General features: G+C 44.6%; 1 pseudogene; it reads left to right on the top strand.

Moving 5' to 3' along the window:
• The first annotated feature begins 8,583 nt into the window (after nt 1-8,583).
• Nucleotides 8,584-8,676, top strand: LOC136402035 (U6 spliceosomal RNA; annotated as a pseudogene).
• Nucleotides 8,677-9,127: the final 451 nt, after the last annotated feature.

The raw sequence follows: 9,127 nt of genomic DNA, 5'->3' as shown, positions 1-9,127 counted from the left end.
ACCAGGCGGTGGCACAGTGGATAGGGCGTTGGACTGGGACTCAGAGGACCTAGGTTCAAAACCTCGAGGTCACCGGCTGAGCTCAGGCTCACCCAGCTTGAGCACAGGGTCACCAGCTTGAGCATGGGATCATAGACATGAGCCCATGGCCACTGGCTTGAGCCCAAAGGGCACTGGCTTAAAGCCCAAGGTCGCTGGCTTGAGCAAGGGATCACTCACTCTGCTGTAGCTCCCCCCATCCAAGGCACATATGAGAAAGCATTACTGAACAACCAAGATGCCACAACGAATAATTGATGCTTCTCATCTCTCACCCTTCCTGTCTGTCTGTCCTTCTGTCCCTGTCACTCCCTCTCTCTGTCTCTGTCACACACAAAAAAGCAGCATTGAGTACATCTTGTTTGATTAGATGAGGTTAGATCTTAATCAGATCTCCAGCAGCAACTTGGCAATGTGCCTGACCTCTCCCTCCATGCAAGAAAGCAGAAACTCTTCCAGGTCCTGCTCTAGAGAAAGTAACAATATAAATTGTTTCTTTTTTCTTCTTCTTCTTCTTCTTTGTCAACTTGGCAATGTGCCTGACCTCTCCCTCCATGCAAGAAAGCAGAAACTCTTCCAGGTCCTGCTCTAGAGAAAGTAACAATATAAATTGTTTCTTTTTTCTTCTTCTTCTTCTTCTTCTTTGTTTATTGTTTTAAAAGACTTATTTATTGATTTATTTTAGAGAGAGAAAGGAGGAAAGAGAAACATCAGTTTGTTGTTCCACTTATTTATGCTTTTCTTGGTTGATTCTTGTATGTGCCCTGATCGAAGATCAAACCCCTCAACCTCAGCATATTAGGGCAATGCTCCAACCAAATCAGCTACCCGGCCTGGGCCTCACTTGCCTCTTCAAATGGGCTTTCATACACTCAACTATGCTGAGAAGTCCTCCCTACTGTGTTCCTGCCCCTATGCTTAGTGCCCCTCCCTCCAAAACTGACCCTTTACAAGGTGTAAATTGTCAAATTTTTTATTGTCTTGTCACTGGGATGTTTATTTATCAAATTCAGTGACTGACCTATCCAACATTAAATCTCTGCTGCTGGCACAATCCAGTTGAGACCATCTACCTTAGATGAAAAGATTAATGACTACCCACTTGGTACCCTAAGACTCAATCATGGGCTGGAATGGAAAAGGCATCAAACTGGGTACAAGGGGGGTAGATTCTAGTCCCAGCCCTAGAGTCTCCCTCCTCTCCACAGCAAATGCTTTTACATTTTAAATTACTTCCATGTTGAAAATGTAGCATTGGTGCAACAGAAAACGAGCCAACTCTTGAAGCAGAATTGCTGACTAACTGACCTGGCACATTCTCAGAACACTTGGAACATTTTGCGCATGGTACTCAGGGAGATCTCAACAACCAGAATGAAAAGAAACAATGCATGGAGGGGGACTGGAGGAGGTAGAAGAGGGTAAAGGGGGAATAGACGGTGATGGAAGGAGACTTGACTTGGGGTGAACACATAATACAATATACAGATGATGTGTTACAGAATTGTACACCTGAAACCTATATAATTTTATTAATCAATGTCACCCCAATAAATTCAATAAAAACTTTAAAATAAAAGAAACAATTCATGTTGCTAGGGGATTCTGGAGAGGGTCCACCCCACCCCTCCACCACATCTATGTCACCCTGAGTCAGGTTTACCTACAAAGAACTCTTACACTTGAATACAATATATGACTAATTGTCTGTGTCTTTCTGATTAAAAAGAAACTTTTTAACCACCTCTTAAAATGATACTCTGTATATATTCAGCATCACAGGTCAGAGGCTATTTTGTTCATCTTGGATCAACACTACCTAGCACACAGGTGACATCCCATGAAGGTTTGTTAAAAACTGAACTAATATTAAATTTAAGGCTTTGGCAGGGAGGGGAGTAAAGAGGGATACATATATGGTGACGGAAAATGATTTGACATTGGGTGATGGGCACACAACACAATCAACAGTTCAAAGGCTGTGGAGAAACCTATGTACTCTTTATTGATCAATGTCACCCCATTAAATTTTCTTTTCTTTTCTTTTTTCTTTTTTTTTTTTTTTGTATTTTTCTGAAGTTGGAAATGGGGAGGCAGTCAGACAGACTCCCGCATGCGCCTGACCGGGATCCACCCGGCATGCCCACCAGGGGGCAATGCTCTGCCCATCTGGGGCGTCGCTCTGTTGCAACCAGAGCCATTCTAGCACCAGAGGCAGAGGCCACAGAGCCATCCTCAGCGCCCGGGCCAACCTTGCTCCAATGGAGCCTTGGCTGCGGGAGGGACAGAGCCTTCCTCTCTGTCTCTCTCTTCCCCTCCTGCAGAGGGGGAAGAGGTGGAGAAGCAGATGGGCGTTTCTCCTGTGTGCCCTGGCCAGGAATTGAACCCGGGGCTCCTGCACACCAGGCCGACGCTCTACCACTGAGCCAACCTGCCAGGGCCAACCATTAAGTTTTCTAAATAATTTTTTTAAAGCTTGACCAGGCGGTGGTGCAGTGGATAGAGCTTCGGACTGGGCTGTGGAAGGACCCAGGTTCGAGACCCTGAGGTCACCAGCTTGAGCGCGGACTCATCTGGTTTGAGCAAAAATCTCACCAGCTTGGACCCAAGGTCCCTGGCTCGAGCAAGGGGTTACTCGGTCTGCTGAAGGCTCGCGGTCAAGGCACATATGAGAAAGCAATCAATGAACAACTAAGGTGTCGCAATGCGGAATGAAAAACTAATGATTGATGCTTCTCATCTCTCCGTTCCTGTCTGTCCCTGTCTGTCCCTCTCTCTGACTCTCTCTCTGTCTCTGTAAATAAATAAATAAATAAATAAATAAATAAATAAATAAATAATTTTTTTTTAATGTAAGGCTAACCCAGAGTATTATCTGAAAACCTGAGAACTCCCTAGCTCTTTTACCAGCACTACAGTGCCCCTGTGAGAAGAATTAAAAGACCCATCCAGTTAGGCTCAGAAGGCTCTACTGAGGGAGAAAGATGGGCAGGGAAGCTCTCATCTTCTGCTAGATACACTTCTGAGTGTTTGCAACAAATCTGGGCTCCTTATTTTAATTTTGGAAAAGAGCAATCCCAAGTTGGCTGATACTAGAGTCATTCAAAAAACTGAAGATAACTTAGAAAAACAAACCCACCAACCATCTTGTCCTCAATATAAAAAGAAGCCCTTGCTTTTCAGGGAATGGTCAAGTGAAATTCTTCAGGCTGAAGAATATGTTGAATGAGGAATACTGGTGGGTGAAGGGCTTCCCCCTTGGACCTCTCCTGGCCTGGCTCTGCCACTCCTATATGTCACCGAGTAGGCAGCATCTGAGCTTGGTTTGATGATGGGAAATCAGTGACAACCTGAGCTCCAAACCCCAATTTTACCAGTGGTAACTGTGGTTCTAGATCAAGTTATTTGAACTCACTGACATTGTTTCCTCCTACATTACAGATTTCTTATGAGGCTTATTTATGTCATATTAAATAACTGGCATTCAGTAGCTATTTTTTTAATTTTTTATTTGCTAATTTTAGAAGGAAGAGGGAGAGAGAAACATTAATTTGTTCTTCCACTTATTTGTGCATTCATTGGTTGATTCTTGTGTGTGTCCTGCTTAGGGACTGAGCCTGCAACCTTGGCATATCGGGTGATGCTCTAACCAACTGAGCTAGTCGGCCAGGGCCCAGTGGGTTGTTGTGTTTTTTTTAGAGCAGCAATTATTTGGGAAAATTTACTGCCTTGGGAAAGGGAATATTGTGTTCTGCTGTTAAAGATAATACAAACCCTCCATCTGGGCAGTTTGTTCTGCACAGCTGTAGCCACTGTTCTCTTCCCCAATGGGCTCTTTTTCTGAATTGACTAGATTCATTTTTGTTTCACATTCTTCAAACATGTTCACTTGGTTATTTACTTACGTAAGAGTGGCATCTTTCTGGGTTTCACAGGATGGATTTGCCTTCCTCAAATATAGTCGTACAAGTGGAGACTGCCAGCTCCAGGGAATGGTGTCTGAGGTTCAAAATCCACACATTACACAGACTATAATGAAATTGGAGCCTGACCAGGCGGTGGCGCAGTGGATAGAGCGTCGGACTGGGATGCGGAAGGACCCAGGTTCGAGACCCCGAGGTTGCCAGCTTGAGCGCGGGCTCATCTGGCTTGAGCAAAGAGCTCACCAGCTTGGACCCAAGGCCGCTGACTCCAGCAGGGGGTTACTCGGTCTGCTGAAGGCCCGCGGTCAAGGCACATGTGAGAAAGCAATCAATGAACAACTAAGAAGTCGCAACGCGCAATGAGAAACTGATGATTGATGTTTCTCATCTCTCTCCGTTCCTGTCTGTCTGTCCCTGTCTATCTCTGCCTCTGTAAAAAAAAAAAAAAAGGATTAAATCCCTACTAATATTTTAAGGATAGGAGGCCTAGCAATCCCCTGAGGCCCTTTTTCTAAAGAGGGCAGACAGCAACGCTCTGTAATGCCCATGGAGAGCAGCCCCTGGAGAATCAGTATGTACCAGGAAAAAAAGCTACCATAAAACCAAAGAGTAACAAGTAAATACTTTTATACCTTATGAATGTATATAAATTGTATCCAGGTAACCTAAATCAATAATTTTTTGGTGTGCCACAGAACTTCAGTAATTTATATGTGCCATAACTAATTGAAAATCACTGAACTATGTGACTTTCCTTAGCTCTTTAACTTATTTTATTTGTTATAGCACTTATCACAATTTGAAATGACTTTATTTAGTGTTCATGTTTTTAATACTCTCTTCTCATTATGTAAGCTTCATGAGGTATCACTGTGGCTAAGACTGCCTAGAACATAGTAGGCACACAATAAATATTGACTGAGCCTGACCAAGCTGTGGCACAGTGATAGAGCATTGGCCCGGGATGCTAAGGACCCGGATTCAAAACCCCGAGGTTGCCAGCTTGAGCGCGGGTTCATCTGGCTTCACTGTGCACTCACCAGCTTGAGTGCAGGGTTGCTGGCTTGAACATGGGATCACAGACATGACCCCATGGTTGCTGGCTTGAGCCCAAAGGTCACTGGCTTGAGTCCAAGGTCACAGGGTCACTAGTTCTGCTGGAGCCCCCTCCCCCATCAAGGCAATATGAGAAAGCAATCAATGAATAACTAAGGAACCACAACAAAGAATCGATGCCTCTCGTCACTCTCCCTTCCTGCCTGTCTTTCCCTGTCTCTGTCTGTCTCTCTCTCGCTAAAAAAAGAAAATAATAGTATATAAATAAATAAATATTGACTGAGTTGAATGAAAAATCTACCTTACAGCATTATTGTGTGGATTAAATGAGATTACATATGTTGACAGCAAAGTGCTATTAAGTGTTATCTTAATTAATCCTCACTATCCATTTTACAGAAAAGAAAATTGATGCTTAGGAAACTTTTTATATCCACTTATTGATCTTAGAGAGAAAGGAAGGGAGAGAGAGAAAAATATCAATTTGTTTTCCACGCATTTTTAGTTACCCTGACTGGGCATTGAACCGACAACCTTGGTGTATCTTGATGACACTCTAAACAACTGAGCTACCGAATCAGGGCCTCATTTTTTTAAATTTTATTTTATTTTATTTTATTGATTGATTTGAGAAAGAGAGTGAAAGGGAGAGGGGGAAACATCCATTTGTTATTCCACTTACTTATGCATCCATTGGTTGGTTCTTGAATGTGTCCTCACTGGGTATCATGCAAACTTGGTATATTGAGACAACTCTCTAACCAACTGAGCTACTCAGCCAGGGCTTAGAAAACTTAAGTAATACCATGCCTTCAGCACTGGAAACCAAGAGTACGGTTGTGGTCTTTGCTGAGAATGCCCTTGGAATGAAGTTGTTAGAAAAAGTATAAGCTAAAGCAACTAGCCAGGAGCTGATGGGGCTAGATATGTGAGAGATAAAAAGAGGAGGAAGGTCTGACCAGGCAGTGGCGCAGTGGATAGAGTGTTGGACTGGGATGTGGAGGACCCAGGTTCGAGACCCCGAAGTCGCCAGCTTGAGCGCGGGCTCATCTGGTTTGAGCAAAGCTCACCAGCTTGGATCCAAGGTTGCTGGCTTGAGCAAGGGGTCACTCAGTCTACTGAAGGCCCACGGTCAAGGCACATATGAGAAAGCAATCAATGAACAACTAAGGTGTTGCAACGAAAAACTGATGATTGATGCGTCTCTCTCCGTTCTTGTCTGTCTGTCCCTGTCTGTCCCTCTCTCTGACTCTCTCTGTCTCTGTAAAAAAAAAAAAATTAATTAAAAAAAAATAAAAAGAGGAGAAAGGAGGGAGAAGAAAAGAGAGGTAGGAGAGATAGACTGATTAAATTGTCTGAATTGATTAAATTTTCATCCACAATGTCAGAAGGAGTCTATGAACTATCTGAGTGGGTATCCACAAATGATAATTTCTCGGAGGTCTACATCTCCCTCCTCTCATTAAAAAAAAAAATTTTTTTTAAACCACTGGGTTAAGTAGAGATTTTTTTTTTTTTTAATTTTTATAAGAGTGGCCCTGCTGGCCTGTGGTGGCACAGTGGATAGGGCATTGAACTAGAATGTTAAGGTCACCAATTTGAAACCTTGGGCTTGCCTGGTCAAGGAACATATGACAAGCAAGCAATGAACAGCTAAAGTGAAGCAACTATGAGCTGCTAAGAGTGACCCTGGCCAGGTAGGTGAGTTGGTTAGAGATTCGTCCCAATGAGCCTCGGTTGCAAGTTCAATCACTGATCAGGGCACATACAAGAAACAACCAATGAGTGTACAACTAAGTGGAGCAGCAAATCAATGCTTCTTTCTCTCTCTTTCAAATCAATCAATCAATAAAAGAAACCCTTTTTTTTTTTTTTTACAGAGACAGAGAGAGAGTCAGAGAGAGGGATAGATAGGGACAAACAGGAACAGAGAGAGATGAGAAGCATCAATCATTAGTTTTTCGTTGTGACATCTGAGTTGTTCATTGATTGCTTTCTCATATGTGCCTTGACCGTGGGGCTACAGCAGACTGAGAAACCCCTTGTTCTAGCCAGAGACCTCACGTCCAAGCTGGTGAGCTTTGCTCAAACCAGATGAGCCCGCGCTCAAGCTGGCGACCTCGGTGTCTTGAACCTGGGTCCTCTGCATCCCAGTCTGATGCTCTTATCCAGTGTGCCACTGCCTGGTCAGACGAAACCTATTTAATTTGTATAAGAGTTTATTTGAGCCAAAATTGAGGACTTATGGCTGGGAGCAAGATCTCAAATGCTCTGAAGTAGAGAAGATTAAGAAAGCATCACACAGCAGTAGGAATGACTGCTACGTGCCCAGTGCCTTCTACAGACCTGGCATTGTGCCACTTTTTAAAAAAAAGATTTTATTTATTGATTTTACAGAGAAGGGAGGGGGATGTGAGAAGTATCAACTCATAGTTGCTTCACTTTAGTTGTTCATTGATTGCTCCTCGTATGTGCCTTGACCAGGCAAGCCCAGGGTTTTAAACTGGCGACCTCAGCATTCCAGATCAATGCTTTATCCACTGCGCCAACACAGGTCAGGCTGTGCCACCTTTCTATGTGTCATCTCTCCACCTTCCCACAATCTCCCATGGGGCATTTTTTTTTTTGTATTTTTCTGAAGTTGGAAACGGGGAGGCAGTCAGACAGACTCCCGCATGCCCCCGACCAGGAGCCACATGGCATGCCCACCAGAAGGCAATGCTCTGCCCATCTGGGGCATCACTCTGCCGCAATCAGAACCATTCTAGTGCCTGAGGCAGAGGCCACAGAGCCATCCCCAGCGCCTGGGCCAATTTTGCTCCAGTGGAGCCTTGGCTGCGGGAGGGGAAGAGAGAGACAGAGAGGAAGGAGAGAGGGAGGGGTGGAGAAGCAGATGGGCGCTTCTCCTGTGTGCCCTGGCCAGAAATCGAACCTGGGACTCCCGCACGCCAGGCTGACGCTCTACCACTGAGCTAACCAGCCAGGGCCTCATGGGATATTTTTTTCTTTTTCTTTTTTTTTCCTTTTAATAGGTAGGGAGGCAGAGAGACAGACTCCTGCATTCACCCCGACCAGGATCCACATGCACCCTGACCAGGATCTACCTGTCAAGTCCCCTATGGGGCGATGTTCTGCCCATCTAGGGCCATTGCTCTGTTGCTCAGCAACTGAGCTATTTTAGCATCTGAGGTGAGGCCATGGTGCTGTCCTCAGCACCCAGAGCCAACTTTGCTCGAATGAGCCATGGTGGCAGGGTGGGGGGAGAAAAAAAACGGGACAGGTGGAGAAGCAGATGGTTGCTTCTCCTGTGTGCCTTGACTGGGAGTCAAACCCAGGACACTGGGCCAATGCTCTACCACTGAGCCAACCGGCTAGGGCTTCATGGGGCATTTTAAGGATGAGAATCCAAGGCTCACAGAGGTTGAGCAAGTAGCTTAAATGTGGTAAATGACAAACCAGAAATGAGGAACCTGGTTCCTAATTTGTTAACTGAGGAGAGTTGATCGGTCAAAGCAATGATAACAATAACAATGACCTAAAGTTTCCTTTTAAAATAAATTTATTTGTGCTCCCTTTGGCAGCACATATACTAAAATCAGAATGATACAGAGAAGATCAGCATGGCACCAATAAAAAATAAAATAAAATAAATATGCTTAAGTAAAGATATAAGCCTTTTTAAATAAAAATTAAGTGGGTGCTTAGTAGGTAGAAACTTATGTAAGGTACAAATCATGAAGGTGGTTCAAGAATGACAGAAGTTTGGGAAACACTAAGATCCAAGGAACTTAGGGTGACATTTTAGCTTGAACCATAAGAAATGGATGACATCTAGGCCATGGCCAGTTTGCTCAGTGGTAGAGTGTCAGCCTGGTGTGCAGGAGTCCCGGGTTCGATTCCTGGCCAGGGCACACAGGAGAAGCACCCATCTGCTTCTCCACCCCTCCCCCTCTCCTTCCTCTCTGTCTCTCTCTTCCCCTCCTGCAGCCAAGGCTCCATTGAAGCAAAGTTGGCCCGGGTGCTGAGGATGGCTCTATGGCCTCTGCCTCAGGCGCTAGAATGGCTCTGGTCGCAACAGAGCAACAACCCAGATGGGCAGAGCATCGCCC

Source organism: Saccopteryx leptura, chromosome 3, assembly GCF_036850995.1.
Source record: "Saccopteryx leptura isolate mSacLep1 chromosome 3, mSacLep1_pri_phased_curated, whole genome shotgun sequence".
NCBI lineage: Eukaryota > Metazoa > Chordata > Mammalia > Chiroptera > Emballonuridae > Saccopteryx > Saccopteryx leptura.
This window is presented reverse-complemented; position numbering and strand designations above follow the sequence as displayed.